Below are 21,395 nucleotides of genomic sequence, written 5' to 3'. Positions count from 1 at the left end.
CAGATTTACAAAGGAAATGGTTAAGAATCTGTCTCCTGCCTTTGAACCTGCACTCATTCAAGAAGATAGAATTACAAGAGTAGACAAAGCATGAAATTGTGGAGGTGTCTTTGGTGAAAGTGTTGCTTGTATCTCAAGCCCTCCAGAGAAGGAAGAGTGGGAGGGGCCAGATCTCCTTTACCTCAAGCAAATGAGTTCAGCTCTAGCCCTGGAAGAGCCTGATATAACCTGTAATCCCAGCACTTTGGGAGGCTGAGGCGGGTGGATCACAAGGTCAGGAGTTTAAGACCAGCCTGGCCAATATAATGAAACCCTGTCTGTACTAAAAATACAAAAAATTAGCTGGGCTTGGTGGCGGGCACCTGTAATCCCAGCTACTTGGGAGGCTGAGACAAGAGAATAGCTTGAACCTAGGAGGTGGAGGTTGCAGTGAGCCGAGATCATGCCACTGCACTCCAGCCCAGGTGACAGTGTGAGACTCCATCTCAAAAAAAAAAAAAAAAAAAGAGTCTGATATAGATTTGATGCTGTGAGGTATCACTCTAGGCTGATGACTTCATCCTGCCCTAAAAAGAGGGGTTGGTTAGCTGCTTTGTCAGGTGTGGAAAAAGAGGGATGCTCCTTAAAGAATGCTACATAGAGATTGCTTTGGTCAGGCATGAGGAAGCCAGAGAGGTTTTCCTGTACCAGATATGGGCCACATAAAAAAGATAGAACCAGAGGGTGGAAGAGAGACTGAAACAAGATACAGACAAGAAACAGATCACACACAAACACACAGAAAGACGTTTTAGGTCCTGCCCCAGAGGACCACCTGAATGGGCTAAGGACCCTAAGTAGAAGAACCTTTAGAGAGCAGGTCCCTGAGATCCCGACGCCGAGGCAGAGTAACCAGGGGAATGGACCCCCAAGGCACAGCCCAAGGGTACCTATAAGAGCACAAGCAACTCTGAAAGACTCCAAAGTGGCCCACGAGAAAGTCAGTTTCTGCTTAGATTCGTAACAATTTCGATATTCAGAAAAGTCAAGAGACACTTAACGGACCGCACGAACGATTCCATAAAACGGTTCGAACTTCCTCTTGGGTAACGGAATTTTATTTTATTCAATATAGAGAGAAGATAGAAAATCAGTACTGGGTCAGGCAAAACAGTTGTTTGACCAGGAGTAATTAACAAAACTCTTGCCTCTGTGATTATCATTGTTAAATAAAAGAGCATGTGCCGGAGCTTTCCTACAAGAATCAGCTGGCCTGTTTTCCGACTGGATATAGAAGGAGAAGGAGCATGTGAAGAATAGGTGAAGAGGGGTGAGTATATGAACTGGAACACTCTCATATGAAATGACAGTTTATATACACAATAAACTAGCCATGCTTCCTGTCTACAACCACGGAAGAGGCGACTCTCAGCCACGTGCGAGGTCATGAATCTTATCTTCTAGTTGGAGCAAATTAACCGTTTCATGTTACATATTCTGTTATGTTCAGATAAAGTATCTTTTTCTGCGTCCATTTGCTAGATTTTGTCACATCTTATCTGAACTGCAATAGACGAATCAAATAACACGTACTTTGTGACGACAGAAAAAAAAAAAAAAAAAACATCTGCTAGGCCTGCAGGGCAGAAACACCTACCCATTCCTCTCTCCTCTTCACATCCAGCCCTGCGGGACCAGGACAGAAGCCCTTGTCAGCCAGCTGGGCTGGAGATAGAGCCTCCCTGTGGGCTGTAGCCTCACCAGCCGCAGGCTTAGCTAGTGTGGGAAGGAGATAGTAAATAAATAAGACGTTTCGATTAATGGTTCAGGCTACGCCCTATTTGATTTCTGAACTGAGATATGTTTAAGGATGTCAGGCGGTAATCTGGGGTGAGGCTGGGACCTGTCCAAGCCCAAACTGAGCAATATTACCACCGATGAATGGACTTTAAAGAGGCAGAGAACAGAAATTAAGTCATGCTTTAATTACAGCGTGAATTGTGTTCACTCCACATACTAGTTGTACAACACTCGGCTGTAGACACTTTATGAATAGAGATACACCCCAAACACAAGGAAAGAGGGACTGAAAGTAAAGAGACAGAAAAAGATATTGTCAATTGCTCAGCAAAAGAAAATTTAGATGGCTTTATGAATATTAGACAAAAGGTTTTAAGGCAAAAGTCTTGGTAGGAATGAAAAAGGCCATTTTTAATGATAAAAGCAATAACTCTCTAGGAAGATTAATAGTCCTCAACCTACGTACATCTCCCAGTATAGCCTCAACACACACAAAGAAAAATTTGACACAACTATAAGAAGTTGAAACAGCCATAATCGGGGGAAGAAATTGTAGCTCACATCTCTTGCTAACAGACAAATTAAGCTTTCAAAATATCAGGAAGAAGAAAAAATATAAAAATACCATTTCATATATATATATATATACATATATCCCCAGGCTCCCACAAATACAGACTACATATTTGTTTCAAACACAGACTATTTTTCTAATTGGCCACATACATCATGGATCACAAAAGACGTCTTGAAAACATCCAAAGATTCAAAACCATGCGGCCCACAGTGAATTTAGAAATAAAATTTTAAAGTCAGCTAAAATTCACCCATACATTTGGAAACTAAATAATGCTGTTAAATAATTCATGGGTCTGGAAGAAATTGTAATGGCAATTATAAGCACTGAGAACTGAAGAACAACAGAAGAACTATGCACAAAAGCTGTGGATTGTACATGAAGGGCATATTACAGGGAATTTAAAATAGTAAATATATGCACGTATTAGAAAACAAAATGATTTTAAATTAATAAGCTAAAAATTGAATTTAAGAAGTTAAAGTTAGATAAATAAATTAGTGTAAAGCCAAAGGAAAAAAAAAAAGAAAAGCTTTTTCAAAAAAATTTTTTGAGACAAGGTCTTGCTGTCACTTAAACTGAACTGCAGTGGCATGATCATAGCTCACTGCAGCCTCAATCCCCCAGGATCAAGTGATCCTCCCACCTCAGTCTCCTGAGTAGCTGGGACTATAAGCAAGTACCACCTCACTTGCATAATTTTTATTTTTCATTTTTTGTAGAGATGGGGTTTTGCTTTGTTGCCCGGGCTGGTCTCAAACTCACATGCTCAAAGGATCCTCCTACCTCAGCCTCCCACAGTGCTAAGGTTACATGTGTGAGCCACCATGCCTGGCAGAAAAGTTAAAATTATTGAGATAGTAAACAAAAAAGCAATAGTGAGAAATAAAAAAATCAAAAGTTGATTCTTTACAAAGAACTGATAAAAAAAAGACAAACTTCTTATTTTCTTGGTTTATCAAGAAAAAATACATGAATAAAGTATATTCAAAATTAAATAAAATAATTACTTATAAGTAGTGATTAAGAAACAAAATAAATGAACAATTTTGGACTAATATATTTGAAGTTGTATTTACAATAAGTGATTTTCCTAAAAATTAAATTACTGAAGCGTCTATTTGATCTATTAAGGTCTAAAGACTAGAAAAGGAAGGGAAACTATCTCCTTTTTCCTATGGCATCCCTCTGGTAACAAAACAAGGTAAGGCAGGAAAAAAAAAACGGAAAATTATGAGCACAGAGTCAAAAATCTTAAATAAAATACTAGCAAATAGAATCCTAAAATGCGTGGGAAATAAATATAAGTCCAAGTTAAATGTATCCTAGGAATGCAAGGATGGCTTAATATTAGCAAATCTAGTAATGCAGTTTGCCATGAAAACAGATTTTAAAAATCATATGCTCATCTAAATGAATGCCAAAAACCTATAGAAAAGAATTCTTACAACATAGGAATAGAAAGTAATTTTGTAGTTTATTAATAGAGACATAATGAAAATCTTCAAGAGATATTCTAATGGGGGCACAATAATGTGTTCTCTTTAAAAATACAAATTGAGAGTCACACCACAAAAAAAAATCACTGCCCTAGATTCTTCGAAAAGATCCCAAATAAACAAAGAAGAAGAAAGTGGGGTCTAGGGAACTATTCTCAATTAAAGGAGATTGAAGTATGACAACTAAAGGCAATGTGTGATCCTTGACGGGATCCTAGATCAAGAAAAAAAAACAGCTAATAGATAATTTTATTAGGACAGTTGATAAAATTTGAATACATATGGCATAATAAATAATAGTATTATCATTGTTAAATTTCTCAATCCTGTTTACATAGAAGAAAAATGCCTTTTTTCTTATCTATAATTACTGAAATATTTAGGACGAAATATCACAATGTCTGCAACTTATTCCTCAGTGGTTAAAAATAATAAGAGAGAACAAAAGTCAAATGTTAAAATAGATTAATCGAGGTAAAACGTTTGCATGTGTTCATTCTTTCACTTTTCTGAGGTTTTAAAAGTGGCTCAAAATTAGGAGATGTTTTCTTATCTTTAAATGAACAAAATAAGGAAATACCTCCTGTGCATCTACTGAACAGTGTTCTGAGTGTAGGTCTAATCCAATAAGACAAGAAAAATAAATAAGATAAATGAGAGTTGTAAAAGAAAATATTTTTCACATGTAATATGATTCCATATATGGTTTTATATATAGAAAAATCTAAGAATGCAAAACCAATACAAATTAACAGTTTCTTATGCATAAGCAGCAACCAAAAATCTAGCAAAATTGGCGCAAGATTTACACAAAGAAAAGTATAACATTTTGCTGAAGGATACAAGAGGATTTAAATGAGTATCACCATGTTCATGAATAAGAAGACATGATATCACAAAGATATCAGTTTTCCAGAAATTAATCTGTACATTAAATGCACTTTCTACCAAAATCCCAAAGAGTTTTTTTTCCTAAAAATTTGCAGGTTGTTCCTGGAACGTAACAAGGGCAAAGATGAACCAAAGTTCAAGAACAGCCACGACTATTTAAAAGAATAACGAAGAGAAGAGATATGTCCTGCCAGATCTCAGCGCTGATTTGGAAACACGGAGACTGTAGTATTAGTACCAGGATAGATGAACTGATGTGAGGACAGAAGAGAAAAGCCAGAAACAGAACTTCCTATATCTGAAAACTTAGCATGAAGATATCATTTTCCTATCAATGGGGATAGAATAGGCTGTTATTCAGTGATGGTGACGGGAATATTGAAGGAAAACAATAGATCTCTTCCTTATACCACTCACCAAAGTATCATTATAATCCTGAAAAATATCATTTTCAAATGGATCAACAAACGACAAGTGAAACCAAAACTTTAAAAATTCTACAACAAAATATGGAATATAATCTGGATTGTAGAGCAGGGAAGATTTTCCAAACAAGCCATAAAATGCACAACACATACAGGCAACTGGCCATCCAACCAGCCTTAGAACACACCCTCCTGTCCAGCTTCAGATTCATTTCAAGGAAACTGCCAATCTTTAGCTATTTTTTTAAACTGCTGTTGTTGGGGACCAGCCTCAACATCTCCCGTAGGGAACCCAGAGTCCGGTGGCGACAAAGGAATGAGAAGAGACAGGTTAAGAGTGCATAAAGGTGGGAGCCTGGGGGCCAGTTGCACAATGGAAGCTGCAAAAGACCCAGAGCTCTGGTCTCCACACTATTTATTGAGTACAGTCACTTAGACCTAAGAAGCAGAAGTTCAGGGCGAAACTGTGAAATGGAGGCAGTGCGTCACACGTATAATCTATAGTAGTGGCGGTTTAAATGAATCTCCTTTGTGCTCAAGCAGTGTATCTTTAACTTATTGGAGAGTAGCTAGTGGGAGGGGGCTTAACTAGGAGCCTGCATGTCTGGCCATATTCCAGTGCTTCAAAGGAGTGTCTTTCTCCTTGAACACAGTGTTTATGGTTAAGAGAGCAAGCCTTGCTCAGAGCATGGGAACATAATGGCGATAAAAAGGCTTTCCTCATCAGAGGCCTCTTGTGGCTTTCCACAACTTATTGTCCCATATTTTTATGGCTAGTTTGTGGAGGCACCACACAAGCCCTTTTCCCAACAACTGTCTTCATTATTCAGAAGAGGGCACCACACCTCCTGAGGGCCAGAAGGAAGGGATGAAGCAAGTTCTCAAAGAAAGGGGTGATGTTTCAGCACAGCACCCATGAGGAACGTGACCAGGATCAAGACCCCAATGGATGGACTGCAGCCAGGCCCAGAAGATGTGAGAAAACAGTGGTGGAGGCACCAGTCAGTCAAGCGAGGCTACTTTCTCCAACAGAACTCAGTTCTCCAGGCACGTCCACCATGAGAACGGCCAGGATTGACCTGGGTGTGGATTCTCACCCACGCCTGGGAGAAGCCTTGGAATTAGGGAGCTAGTAAGAGAGTTTGAAGTTGGGCATTGGGTGTGAAAGAAAGAAAGCTAGAAGGCAAGGAGGGTCTGAAGGCTGGCATGGAGGGGAGGGGACCTGGAGGTGACAGGGCTGTCAGGGTGGGGGCAGCTGGGGTAGGTGGTGAGGCCCAGTGTGTCCAGGAGAGCATGCTATGGAGGCCGCAGGAGGAACACGGAAGCAGCCAACCCAGGCTCCCGAACAACCTCCTTTCACAGGTGAACTCAGAAAGTCTCCTCACCCTGTCCTAGCTAGTTTCTGTGGAGCTTTGAAAAGACAGACACTCGTCGGTAGAGTCAGCCAGCCTAGTTGGAGAACCATCCTAGGAGAGACTGCATGAAGCGCAGTCTGTGCCGTTGCCTGTGGTCAATCCTAGACCTCATAAATTAGAACCCTGGATCTGGTCCTACCACTTAAATGGTGCCCTCCTCGTTCCTGGGCCCCAACTGTCTTGGGCACTTTTCCCTCCTGCATAATCAGCACCTTTCTCTTCTTGTAACCCCTGCCTTCAACCCGCAGGAGACAAACAGAGCAGGCTGCCAGCCCGCTATGATAGATGCAAGCACTTCTGGGGTGCACCTTCAAATGTTACAGTCTCCAGGGAGAAGAGGGCCCTGCCGCAGCACCCAAAGTTGTTTTAGATGTGAGACATGTTTCAGGTCCCCTTTGCAAGGACACAAAAAGTCACCGGAGCTCTCCGTGTGCCAGCTGTCCTGCAAAGAGAGTGACTGACCATCTGAATCTCCTACTGCGACCTATGTGGAAGCAACTAAGCCCAGAACAACACAGCAAAAGGAGAAGTGCACAAGCTGCCTCTCCAAGGCCCTGGCCGTTTTGTCATCATCTCTCTCAGTCCCCCTCGCATCATCGGAAGCACAAAGTGTCCCTTTAGCTCTCGTCCCATTTACTCTGAGTCCTCCCCAGGCAGGGCTGTTGCATTGCACAAGTTAATGGGGCACCTGTGACCTGGCACACACAGTGACTGGGCTCCCTGGTGCTGTACAGAGCCTCTCCCGGCCTGTGTGGGCTGATGGAGGCTCAAGGTCTTCCCTGCAAGGGCTACTTGAAAGAGACCGAAAACTCTGGAAGTTCTAAGGTGTAACAATGGAGACAGTTCAGGCAGTGGGGTAGTGCAGAGAGGAGATCACCAAAGTGAGAACCCTGATCCCATCCAGCCCACAGCCTCCCACCTGGGCCCTCTGCTGGAAGAGCTTCTGCCGATGTGATGTGAGTCTCTGTGCTCACAGTGGGAAGAGCTCTGCTATAACAAGGAATTCAGAACATGGGGATGTCACAGGGCCAGAGACGGGGCGAAGAGATTTCGGCAAACACTCAGGAGGTTCCAGCTGAGCTGGCTGAAGCCTGGAAGATGGAAAGACACATTTGTTTGCTCCAAATTATTAAGACCAAAGAGATTTATTCTCAAACTGTAAAATCCTTCCAGGGAAAGCCCCACATCTCACAGGCACGCATGGGATTCCTATTAGCATTCATAATCATTTTCTGCAATAGTCTGACGAGATGGCTCCTGTGAAACCTTAATCTCCTCCATGTGGCCTCCCACTTGGCCAACTTCTCAGCTAAAAATAAAATCTATTCATCAACAAATACTTTAATATTGACTTCGTTGCCTGCGTGCATGCTGGTTACCAGATTACATAACCATGTAGAATACAAGGCCATTTGTACTGAACTATTAAATCAAATGACACTTGGAGACATGTGCTTCTCTAGAACCTTTTTAAATATAGGAAACATAACGGACTTTAATTGTGAAGCTCTTGCACCCTGAACAGAGAAGCAGACCTTCCCGCAGCAGACACGTCAGTGTCTCCCTGGCTTTTCTCTCCCCACAGTGACCCACTCAGACCACAGTGCCGCATGGGTAGTCACAGGCCTGACAATGCATATTACACACACACTAATAGAGAGGGATGACAGGTGAAAGTATGCGTCTTTGAAGAAAATGGACTTAAGGTTTTATGGATTTTCATTTTGAGGGTTTGTCATGGAAACCCCAGCCAAATGCATTCTAATGATGAAGTCAAGTTAAGAAGGAGGCAAAGTTAAGACCCTCTCCTCACCTTTTGCCAATCTACCCATGACATTTCTCTCTTTCAAACTCCTTTCCATGAGTTTTGTGGAAAGTCTGTCCTCATCAGCCCTTGTATGTTTCTGGATCTGTCCTGATTGGCTCTTGCGTGTCTCTGGGTTTGTGCTCATTGGCTCTTGTGTGTCTCTGGGTCTGTCCTGATTGGCTTTTGGGTGTCTCCAGGTCTGTGCTTATTGGCTTTTATGTGTCTCTGACACCTTCAAGTTCATTCAAATTACATTCATGGTATACCCGCTCTGGGGCAGGCCCATACTGAGGGCTGAATCTCCAGGTACATGGTCTATGAGGTCTCTGCCCTTGAGGAGCTCCTGGTCTAGTTGGGGGTGGGGCAGGTGAACAGAGAGACAAGTTACAGGCAAAGACTGCAGGAACGCCAGGAGGGAGGAATTTGTACCCACAGGCTGGGAGATGGGGCCAGAGCAGGGCAGGCCCAGAGAACACAGCTGGTCTCAATGGAGCCTTTTCACTACATTTTATTTGCACATCAAGGAATCATTCTAACTTTATTAAACATCCCATGTTCTTTACTGGGTTATCAGTTTCTTCGTTTCAGCTTCCTATGTGATTGCATCATCACTCCAGAATGATTCTAAATCTTGGGGCAGTAGTCTCAGCTGCCTTCAAAGCCCCAGGCACCACCAACACCCATATGAACGCTGCACAATCACTGTTGGTTGACTTAGCCACCTCTAGCAATGGGGAAACCCTAAAGCATTTGGCTTTTGTGTTTGATGAATTACATGAGCAAATGAATGTCCACTCTTGAGTTTGACTTTGGGGCCGGAAACCAGTGGCGCCCTACTGATGCTGTTACCACTTGCTGTGCCCGCGTGCCTGAGTGTTCCTGTCTATTTTTGGTGCTGGAGGAGTTACAGAAGACAACCCGTGGCTGCCTTACACTCCTCTTCTGAGGTCTTGTTTCTCCTTGCCATTCTCTGTGACACTGTGGGTCTTCCCCCACAACTGTAAACCCAGGTCCTCACAGGGAATGAAGCAGTTAAAGCACACCAACTTCACAGAATAGGCAAAGAACAGGAGTGAGGTGCCAGGGTGTATAATGTAGTAGACAGTTGTCACACAGGAACTAGGAACTGGTCTACTGGTGACCTCCTCCAAGCGATTTAATCCCTGTGTGTCTCAGAGTCTCATCTGTTCAACGAATGAGCATGGCTAAGGGTTCAGAGGTCATCTTTTGGTCTGGTTTTTAGGACTCTTGATAGGAGTTAGAAGCCAATGTGCCTCATAGAGTGCTTACATATTTCTAAAATATGCATTGCTGAAGCTGATTGGCGAGACCTCAAAACCCAGCTCTAGGCTTCTTGCACCTTATGGGTGTTGAGTGAAAAGTAATCCTGATGGTCATAGGCCCCTGCTGCCCCTTGAAGAGGGACAGTGCTAGAAACAAGCTGTTCAAACCTGAAGTCCAGATGGGCAGTAGGGAGTATCAGGTTCCCTGGAGGATGAGATGAGAGGAAACATGCAAACCGTGGCTGCTTCCTGGGGCAAAACCCAGCACGCCTGTCCCCACATGGGCATGGTGGAGAACAAGTGACTGCTAGTTGGCCATGGCCTACAGCAGAGAGAACAGCCAAGCATGGGGCCCTGCAGGCTGCTCTCAAGAAGTCGAGAGGCCCTGAGGAAGAGCAAACCCTCAATTAACTGGTCCTCAGAGGAGGCTGCATTCTCATTATCTGAATGTTCTGACAAAAAGGTGAAACCAGTCCTCTTTTGTCTTGATCTTTGCTATTGGAAATCTTATAAAACTGTGTGATTCCTTTCCAAGCCTTGGTAAACATGGAAAAGAAGCCCAGTTGGAGCTTTCTTTGATGCCAGAGCATCCTGAATTGCCTCCAGATTTTCCTTCAGAATCTTTATCAGGAACTCCCTGGGCTGAGGGCAGAAGGGTGGGCTGTCCTGGGTTTACATTAGTGTTTCTGACAGAGGGGCGGACCCTCATTCACCCTTGGTCTTCCTTTGGGAAAACACCCTCTGGTCTGAACCAAGTCACTTGGGGGCTGGCATGGGAACGGGGGAGAGGCACAGGCACAGGGCCCCAGCAGGTGAGCCAGTGGAGGGCTCATATGTCACAGATGCCCCACCAGCTTGCCTTTGCTTCCAATGCGTTGCCACATCCCAACCCCCACGTGGTTCCTGGGGCCAAGAAATTGTTACTAAAAAATGTGAATGTTGAAATTCAGTTGGGAAACAATTTGAAAGTCAGCTTTCTTTCTCATGCATTTACTCGTTTTTCTAAAGGTAAGGAAATGAACACAGTTTAATTAGATACATCCACTCCTTTACCATAACCAAAACCCCAGGGCCGGGCAGCTTCCCTGCAGGCAGGACAGGGTGGCCAACAGAAAGCAACTTTGGCTACAAACAGTGAGGGTTTGGGGAGTGTAATGGGGGCTGGTGGAGGTGGAAGAAGGGGCTGCTGAAAGGAAAGCTCAGCTGTACTCTACACATAAATCGTTGGCCAGGGCATCAAGCCTGGGCAGTTTCATTTGGTTGTCAGAGGTTTTTGTAAAGTAAGTTTGATTACTTTAGACCTTATTTCACAAGGAAAATGAAAAGAACAAAACAACGGCGGGTCAGAAGAGAAATAAAGTCCTTGATTGCAACCCCATGGCAATACTGTGGGGAGAAGGCATTCGCTATTTAGCCAGCATCCCCCAGACATGGGCTGCCCCCACACCACACAGCTGTGTGCAACCCACAGAAGCCCCAGGCTGCATGGAAGAAGAGCAGGCCAGAGCCATCACCATCACTGCCTGGCAGAGCTCGAGCACCCAGTGCCATCATGGGTAGAGGGAGAGATTTGAAGACTGCCACGACCAGAGGCTCCCATCCTCCCCCCACCCACAGTCACCTGATGGCTTGCTCCTTGCTTCAAGAGGTGCAGGATGGCCCTTTGAAGGTTTGCCTCTGCGGTGTGTCATCTGAGCAGACACAGGTGATCTCTCTGGTGCCCGTAGACGAATCTAGACAGCACAAGTGCATTGGTGTCTTAAGGCTGCCGTGATAAATTCCTACTGTCTCACCAACTGCCTTACAGTTCCAGAGGTCAGAGGAGTGAGAGGGTCACTCGCATTGGGCTAAAATCTGGCTGTGTTCCTTCTGGAGGCCCCAGGGGAAAATCTATTTCCTGTTCATTCAGGGGTTGACAGAACTCAGCTCCAGGCAGGTGCAGGATTGAGGCCTGTCACCCTGCTGGCTGTCAGACGCCTGCCCCATGGATCTCAGAACAAGCAGCATGGCGTTGAAGCCTCCCATATCACATCATGTCACTTCTCTCTACTCTTCTCCCATTGCTCTCTCTCTCCACTTTCAAGGACCCTGGGATGACATTGGGTCACCTGAGTAACCCAGGATAATCTCTCATCTCAAGATCCTTAAGTGAATCACATCTGCAATCTCCCCTTGCCATGTCAGGTCACTGGTTCTGCAATGGACCACAGGACCAGTGACACACCACGGTCAGAGAGGCAGCCCGTGGCAGCATGGGCCGGGACCAATGACGTGCCACAGCCACAGAGGCAGCCCGTTTGACCACAGGACAAACCTGCCCATTCCCAGCAGGATGTCTTCTGCATCCTGGGACCTGCAAGGACCATGAATGTGTAAATATGCCCAAGCAGCTTGTTCTCTCCCCACAAGGTCTGCTCCTTCTGTGCTCTTCCCCTCCCCCAGCCTCCAGCACATGACTTCCCCCTTCTATCAAGATTCACATCTCAAAGATGACTTCTCTCCTCCCCGCTGTTGCCACTGCCCAGCCTTTGGCCAGGTGAGAATCCCCTGAATCACCACTACTGCTGATTCAGTAACCTGGGAGACCCCATCATGTATCTCCCAAACTGGGCCACTTTTGAAAACGAAAAGGGCACCATCAATAATGACATCAGGACATCGGCATAAACCAGGACAGTCCTGGGCCAGGCAGACTGAAGGTCACTCTACCTTAACCTCTCAGCTTCCCCGCCCATGAATGGCGGCTGGTGATGGCCATCCGCCAGGGCTCAGGAAGTGAATTCCATTGTTTACATTGGTGGTGGTCTCCTGACCGCTCCCCCGCATCTGGGCAACCCCCAGTCCCATCACAGAGGTTTCCCACGACTGAGCTGACTGTGTCTCTCTCCAGGCGCCCCACTACCCAGAAGGTAAAGCTGAGACTCCTTCATATGGCAGCTGTGCTGGTTCTTCTCCACCACAGGCTCTGTTCAGGTTAGACTCAACCACAGGGAGCCATGAGGAGAAGCAGAGGGGCCCCAGCTCCCACAGGGCTGCAGCTCTCCAAGGCAGAGTGCTCTCCCTAGTCCCTGGCCCTGTGCTGTAGCTCCAGAGTGGAAACGGCTCCCCACTGTTGCTAGTCAATGGTGTGCACCAGCCTGTGGTCCCGAAACACTGCCCACTCCTCTCCAGTGACTGTGTCGTCAGAGTCTCCTCGTTTGAACCCCTGGGGCCTGTGATGGTTTGGATACGGTTTGTTTGACTCCACCAAGTCTCAAGTGGAAATTTATCCCCAGTGTTGGAGGTGAGGCCTGGTGGGAGGTGTCTGGGTCATGAGTGGCTTAGCGCACTCCTTGTAGTGACAAGTGAGCTCCCACTTAGTTCTGGTGAGAACTGGTTGTTAGAAAGACCCTGGCCCCTCCTCTCCTCTTGTGTCCTGTCTTGTGGTGTGATTTTTACACTCGCTTACACCGTGGGCTTTCTGCCATGAGTACAGGTAGCCTGAGGGCTTGCCAGGAGAAGATACTGGTGCCATGCTTCTTGTACAGCCTGCAGAAACGTGAGCCAAATAAACCTCTTTTCTTTATCAGCTGTCCAGCCTCAGGTGTCCCTTTGTAGCAACACAAAACAGACTATGGCAGAGATGAATTCTGATATCTTCTGGGAACTAGCTGGAAGCATCCAAAAACAGACCCCCAAAATGGGCTTCTGGGGCCAGGCTACTCAGATCCTTGATGAAGGCACAGATGACCCTTTACCAGGGAAAATAGGATCCAGGAAACCTGGGCAGGCAGTGGGGTCACAGTCACCCTAATTGTCGAGTTGGCATAGGATGGCATGCAGGTGGTGGGCAAAGAGTGTGAGGCTGCCAGGCTTGATCCCTCCGACAATGGTGGGTTCACTAATGGGAGCTTCACCTCAGAGGTGAAGCAAGTCCAGTTATCATCAGGGATGGATGGAGGCAGGGACGGTGGGAGTTTCCCATGCTGGGTGCACACAACAAGGGAGTGGTTTTTTTGGCAGATAATTTAGAATAAGAATAAAACTGATGCAGTCTGCTTTGTACTATGGCCATGTGATGGCAGATCCACAACATAGCAGTGATAACACACTCCTCTGCCGGGCAGACCTCTCCTGGCACTGCCCACCCTCAGGGCACAACACATTGACCACAAGAGGCCACAAAGACAGAAGGCCAAGATTGAACCTCATGAGGGGTCTGGGGCTGTGAGTGGCAGTCACAGGTTTCCAGGAGTGAGTGATAGAAGGAGGGAGCTATGATGATATATGTTGACTTGACGACCAGCTATGGTGGGAGCTAGGAGAAGGCCAGCTATGGCAGGGAGTAAGGGGTTCCCCAGCTATCAGAGGAAGATGGCCAGCTATGGGGGTGGCTGGAGCGGACAGGCATGCATTTTTTTTCTTTCATCTGTTCTTTGCTACATCCTACATGATGGGCACCAGTGGAACCAGGTGTCAGGTTTGGGCAGAGGAACAACTGCCTAACATCATCCCACAATGATGGGATGACCAGTGAGCCTTGGTGTCTCTGGGAGGGGACTGGGAGTTTCTCCATCTGAACAAAGGACAGGAATGCATTCTGGGGTCCTGAGGTCCTGAGGACAATGCACATTCTTCAGCCGATGCCCCTACCCTGTTTGTCCCCCTTTCCCTTGGGGCTGCTCGCCTTGGGTTGTGCTTGGGGAAGGCATAGCAGGAGCAGAAGGGTGGATGGAGAGGTCGGTGCTTCTCTCATACCCTCCTGCCTTGGTGCTGCACCAACCTCCCCCACCCAAGCTGTCGCTTCTGCCAGGAGGACTTCTCCTTGTGGGCCTCAGCCCTGGGGATGCAGCACCTCCCCACTGTTGCCAGCCCCTGGGTGCCTCGACTTCCCTGTGGGCCCCCTTAACCCTGCCCTTCCTACAGGAATCCTCGCTGGACCCCGGGTTGAGCCTTGTTTCCTGCTCAGTCCCTAACTGATCCTGTGGGGTACAAGGCCTGGATACACTGGCCCCAGTGGCAGCCCCACATCATCTCCTGGAACCCCTCAGCCAGCTGCCGGCTCCACCAGGATGCCGGAAGCCGCACACGGAGCCTGGCTCTGTTCCTCGCGAGGGAAGCTGGCCTGCCCTGGTCCCCTGACCAAGCACTCTTGTCGTCCATTCACACTGAACCACCTCTCTCCAGACCTTACCTGACTGCCCACCCATGCCCATGGGCAGGTTGGAATTAAGAGTGGCCTGAGACCAGATGCAAGATGGCATGACTTCCAACCTAGAAGTCTATGCCCAACCACATTTTAATCACTTATGGGAACAGAGCAAAGAAACTTTCAGACATCAGAGAGTTCACTTCACGTGGACCCTTTCTTACGTAATATTGAAGGACGTCTTCCATGGTCAAATAAGGAATTCAGCCTCAAAGAAAGAAGATAGGAAATCCAGAAAACAGAGAATCGCACCCAGTGGAAAAGCACAAGGAATTCCCAGGATGATGGTGAGGAGAAGCCCGGGGTCACCACTGTGCAGTGGCCTGGGGCGCCCAGCCTGAGGCAGGAGCTGGAGGACACTAGGAGGGACGACTCCAAAACAGAAAGTCACAGAATGTGACATTGAAAGGGGTTTAGGTTTGTTGTAAAGTTTGAGGTGGAATTTAAAAATAGGTAGATAGACAAACGTATTTTCAAAGAGGAAGGAAAGTTTCAGGAAAATCAGAGTTGACTTCCCAAAAAAAGGTTACATGTTTTTGGTACAATATGTGCCTTAACTGTGAAAAATATTTATACGATAGTAATAAAAAAAACACCAAATATTGATTTAGCCAACAATTATGAAATGACTCAGTGGGGAGTACTTAGTGGTGACGGGATGTGTGGGCAGGTGGGCATGGGGCGTAATAGAAGGAGACTCATTCTCTTCCACAGTAGGAAATCAGTCGAAGCCAGAAGAGAAAAGCCATGAGCATGTCACTTAGAACTATGGGGTTAGCATCGAAGAAAACAGCACAAAAACTTTTCAAACAGAAAAGATCTGCCCGCCTCAGCCTCCCAAGGGCTTGTATTCCAGACGTGAGCCACCGCGCCAGGCCTTGTTTGACTTTTTAAACCAAGTATTTGCATATTTTAACTAGAAAGTGTTTTTAAAAATAAAAGAAAAAATCAAGCTACCTGAGACTTTTCCTAATTAATATCACTTAAATGCCTGAAATTTTAATTCCACCTATAAAATAACATAAAATATAACTTCCCATTTTCAGAAAATGTAAAAATATATACATTATTATATTCACAGAAACAAGACCAGAACAGATTCCCCAAAGTATTTATAGTTATCCTTGTAAATCTTTATAATCTTTCTGCAAAAAGAAAACAGCTCAAAACAGCCCAAAACCCAAAAACTCTGGGTGCAGGAATGAGCGATGGAAAAAGTAGAACAATCTTGTTTGACTTTTTTTTTTTTTGAGACAGAGTCTCACTCTGTTGCCCAGGCTGGAGTGCAGTCACGTGATCTCTGCTCACTGTAACCTCTGCTTCCCGGGTTCAAGCGATTCTCCTGCCTCAGCCTCCTGAGTAGCTGAGACTACAGGTACACACCACCATGCCTGGCTAATTTTTGTATTTTTAGTAGAGACAGGGTTTTGCCATGTTGGCCAGGCTGGTCGTGAACTCCTGACCTCAGGTGATCCACCTGCCTCAGCCTCCCGAAGTGCTTGGATTACAGGCGTGAGCCACCGCACCTGGCCTTGTTTGAGTTTTTAAACCAAGTATTTGCATATTTTAACTAGAAAGTGTTTTTCAAAAGAAAAGAAAAAATCAAGCTACCTGAGACTTTTCCTGATTAATATCACTTAAGTGCCTGAAATTTTTACACTCTCAGATTTTTTTTAAAACCTTTGAGGGAAAAAGTTGTGACCAGAGAATCTTTCCACCAAGTATGAGGATAGTATGAAGACACTTTTGGATATGGAGACTCAAAAGCTATCTATACACACATATATATACGTAGTCTAAAAATTACTTAAACATTTTCATAGTTGAATAAAAAAGGTTCAATATTGAGAGTTCAAAAATACGGAAAAGTTAAAAAATGGAGATCAATAAAAGCCATTTTCAAAAATGGATGAGTTTAAATAAATACCATTAGAATATTTATTAGAAGTAATAAAATTATTACAATTATTCTTGGAAAACAGGTTGCTTATGCTATGAAATTCAATAATAACATTTTGGATATAAAATCCCCGGATACAGCACTAAAGGTTGAAAGGAAAGATGCATGTACAAAACCAACCAAAATATCTAGACATAAAGGATTAAATAATTAATTTTGGTAAATTCAGGTGATAGAACTGTATAGAATCATTTTTTAAAATTTGATTTAGGAGAATATTTCAAATCATCATTAATGCTCAGAATAGTTCTCTTAGTAAAAATGGTAGTCACCAAGAAACATAATGTAAATCTAAACATAACATAACCTATAACATAACATAAAATATAACTTCCCATTTTCAGAAAATGTAAAAATATATACATTATTATTATATTCACAGAAACAAGACCAGAAGAGATTCCCCAAAGTATTCATAGCTATCCTCATAAATCTTGATAATCTTTCTGCATTTTCCAAGTCTGCTATAATGATTCTGCTTTACTCCTTTTAGACAACTAACAAGCAAAGCGTGAGTCCGTGGCCATGCCCACAGATCATACTAGACACACAAGTCCCCAGGTCAAGGTTTAGCAGCTTGGAGCCTGCTTTTTCTTCTCCTTTTGGTACATCTTTTCTTCTTCTTTAAAACATTGAAATAAAAAGTCCAACATGTACACTTTGTACTCAGTAGCAACTCGACTCTTGCCAAGATGGTGGTCTTGTGATGGCCTAAGTGGGGAGAGAGGGAATGGGGCTGAAGGGTACTAGATAGACGATGTACTCAAATTGGGCTTTGGAAAGCATTTTGAAATTGTCGATCATGCTGTTGTGGAAGGACTGATGGACAAGAAATCCAAGCAAGGGTGCAGTCTAAATTATGAGAACATCGTAGACCCTTCCACGCCTTGGTGTCTATCCCTAAAGCAGAGATAATACAGTTCTCACCTGACTGGTGGAGATGTGGTAAGGCCGTAAGGATATAGCAGGCATCTAGTGGAGCCCTCTGTGTACTTCCGGCTTCCAGACCTGGAGGCTCTCAGGCTTACTACCTGGCATGAGGGCTGCCAGCCCCACCTGTCTCTTCCTGGACCCACCACCTTCACTCCCGCCTCCCTGCTCCCCTCTCCCTCAATTGCTAAGATGAGCTTGTTTCACTTTATTCCTTCCAAAGCCAGTTGCAAACTTTATAGTCCCATTGTCTGAAATTACTGAAGATGCTAATGTTTGATGTGGAAGTTTAAATCTGTCAGGAAATTTCACTTTCAAAGTCCTTCAGTTGGTTCAAAAATTCCTCACATGCAATGTCCTCTTGATGGTGTTTCCAAACCCCTTGGAGCCTGTCTGGAGTGAAATGGTCCACACTGAAGCCTTTCTTGGGGATATGACAGAACCCTAAAAATTGTTAGCACTGTCCGTTTTTAACCATGGTCTGACATGCGCAAACTGTCTTAGGAGTGATTGTTAGTGCTGAACTCACCAGTGAGCGTTCCAGAGCTAAATAATCCAGAGGTTTCCTGCAAAAGTAAATATAATAGAGAGTGCTACAGCCTGTGCTTGTGACAAGCTTGGCAGACCAGGCTTCTGCTGGGCTCTGGACTCAGGGCTCCGGCCTCCGACAGCCAGAAATCCCACCAACACCAAAGAGACTGTACACAGAAAATGTCGCCCATAAATCCCATCACTTTTGGACCATGGCAGAATATTTCCCTCTACAGAGGTTGAAACAGAGTATGAGTCATTTCCAAAATTATTTTGCAAAAGAAAAGTTAACATGTTTCCTTTAAAAAGAAAAATCCTATCAACAGAATGCAGATTGGTGGTTGCCAGGGTCTATGGGGGTTGAGGAATAGGAAGAAACTGCTTAATGCATAACAGGTTTTGCTGTGGAGCGATGGAGATGTTTTAGAACCAGGTAGAGGGGGTAGCTGTGCAGCATTGTGACTGTACTCCCTGCCACTGAATTGTCAAAATTGTTAGTTCTATTTCATGTGAATTTCACCTCAATAAATTATTGTAAAAATCATTTCAAGTGATTTTTCTCCCCTCTGGCTGGCAAAGCTCATCATCTTTGGGTGAGGGTGGTGGCACTTACGATGGATGGTACAGCAGACAAAGCACAAAATTGGCACCAGCCTGACTGGTGTGCCCACTGGATGACCTAGGGTAAGTTGTTTACTTACCCTGTGTGGTCAAATGAGGCTGGTGATCTAGCTGTTTATTAAATAATCTGTACATTTTTCTGATGAACAAAGCAATCCTGGTATATTATAAAACAGCAGTCCCCAACCTTTTCTGGCACCAGGGACAGGTTTTGTGGAAGACAATTTTTCCGCAGACCTGGGGAAGGGGGATGGTTTCAGGATGATTCAGGTACCTTACATTTATTGTGCACTTTCTTTCATTATTATTACATTGTAATATATCATGAAATAATTATACAACTCACTATAATGTAGATTCAGTGGGAGCTGGTTTCTTTTCAGCTAGACGGTCCCATCTGGGAGTGATGGAAGACAGTGACAAATCATCAGGCATTAGATTCTTATAAGGAGCGCACAACCTAGATCCCTCACATGCGCAGTTCACAGCAGGGCTCATGCTCCTAAGAGAATCTAATGCTGTGACTGATCTGACAGGAGGTAGAGCTCAGGTGAGAATGTGAGTGATGGGAAGGAGCTGTAAATACAGATGAAGCTTTGCTCACTTGCCCAATACTCACTTCCTGCCGTGAGGCCCGGTGAGACCCGGTTCCTAACAGGCCACAGACAGGTACCAGTGCCAGTCCATGGCCCAGGGGTTGGGGACCCCTGTTATAAATTTTATATAAAATAAGGCAAATAAAAATCTTCCAGAACTTCACTACTCAGAGGTGACATTTTGCATTTTGTTGTCTAGCCGTCTAACCCTTTTCATACCCATGTATATTTTTAAGTATTTTAGATCTGCATGCTTTTCTTAGCCAGTCCTTTGTTCTTGGACTCTGCCTGTCCTGGGCCATGTCAGTAAGAAGCTTGCAGACACCTCCCTCCTTCACGCTTAGGGAGCATTTCCTGGGGTGGGAGTGGGAATTGGAAAGATGTTTGAATCGCCCACCATTGGGATTTGCTCTTTTAAATCTCTAAGTTTCTGTTCCTTCCTTTGTCTTCACAGTTTTTATTAAAACAATGCCAGTTTTCCATCTCCTCTGCGGCATCTGTTTATTCTCTTTGACTTTCAGAAAGCTTAACATATGACTCATTCGTGTGTGCGTGTGTGTGCGTCTTTGTGAAGCAATTCAGAGTAAAAGAGAAGTGAAGTTGGGAATAATTACTGAGCCTGATTCTTCTGTGAATGTTTCAGTGAGAAATAAATCTTGTTTACCATCACAGGAATTTGCAAGTTTGCTACAAGCCAAACAGAAAGACTGGTCCAGGGCTGTGAATGTGGTCAGAGCCCCTTCCAGTTGGAAGCAGCAGCTCTTTGCAGCCCTAGTAACAGGAAGTCCATGTGAGTGCTTGGGCCCTGCGGGACCTGACAGACTAAGGTACCTTTCATGCAGCAGGTGCGGAGCAGGTCAGCCCGGTCAGCCGATGGAGTCAGACATTCCCAGGCTCATCTCTCCTTCTAGGACTTACTGCCACCTCTCCAAGCCCCTCTCTTCAGCTTGCTGGCGCCCTCCTGACCCTCCTCCCAGCCATTAATATCCATCCATAGCCTCCTGTCACCAAGGGCAGCTGATAGCATCCGACTCACCGTAGACAAGTGACTAACTCCCACGTGAAGGGTCGCTTCTCTCCAGCATGAGACAACAGAATGACTAAAACAACTAGATCTCCAACAGTGGAGCCTAAGGCACCGGTGAGAGCTCAGTGAGGAGGAAACCACTGTTCTCCTTATCCAGTGAGTGAGGAGGCTGCTAAGTAGACTTCAGGAAGCACAGTCTGGGATGGCCCCTGGATATCTGTCTCCTTGAGTCACACTGGAACCTGCTCTAGGACCTGGACCAAAGTATCCTGCCTAGGTCTCTTCCCATCCTGCACTACCACTACCAGCGGATTTTCTACCTGGATTATTAACCACTCAGAGCAAACCCCACAGAGAAGGGAGTCTCCCTCCAGGGGCACTCAGAGGCCCAACGTGCCAAGCCTCCTGAGGTGGACTGTCCCGTATTTGTCTCAGTCGACTTCATTTGTGGCTCTTCGTAGCTTTCAGTTTACAAAAAAAAAAAAAAAAAATCAATGAGCAAGTCCACATCATCACTGGCTTCTAAGAGTCCCCCCAAACTCCAGTGGAACCTTGCCTGCCACAGCAACAGCCCTCATCCACAGTTTCACTTTCTGAGGTTTCCGTTACCCACGGTAAACCAAGGCCTGGAAATAGTAAACGGAAAATGCCAGAGATGGACAGCTCCTGTGTTTTCAATGGTATTCCATGCTGAGCAGTGTCATGAAATCTCACCCCGCCCACTCCATCCCCCGGACAGGAATGGTCCCTTCGCCCAGCTCATCCACACTCTAGATCCCACTTAGCAGGTGTCTCAGTGATCAGATTGTCAAGCGGCCCTTATTTTACTTCATAATAGCCCTAAAACACAAGAGTGATGGTGCTGG

Source organism: Rhinopithecus bieti, unplaced genomic scaffold, assembly GCF_001698545.2.
Source record: "Rhinopithecus bieti isolate Rb0 unplaced genomic scaffold, ASM169854v2 scaffold_7884, whole genome shotgun sequence".
Lineage (NCBI taxonomy): Eukaryota > Metazoa > Chordata > Mammalia > Primates > Cercopithecidae > Rhinopithecus > Rhinopithecus bieti.
This window is presented reverse-complemented; position numbering follows the sequence as displayed.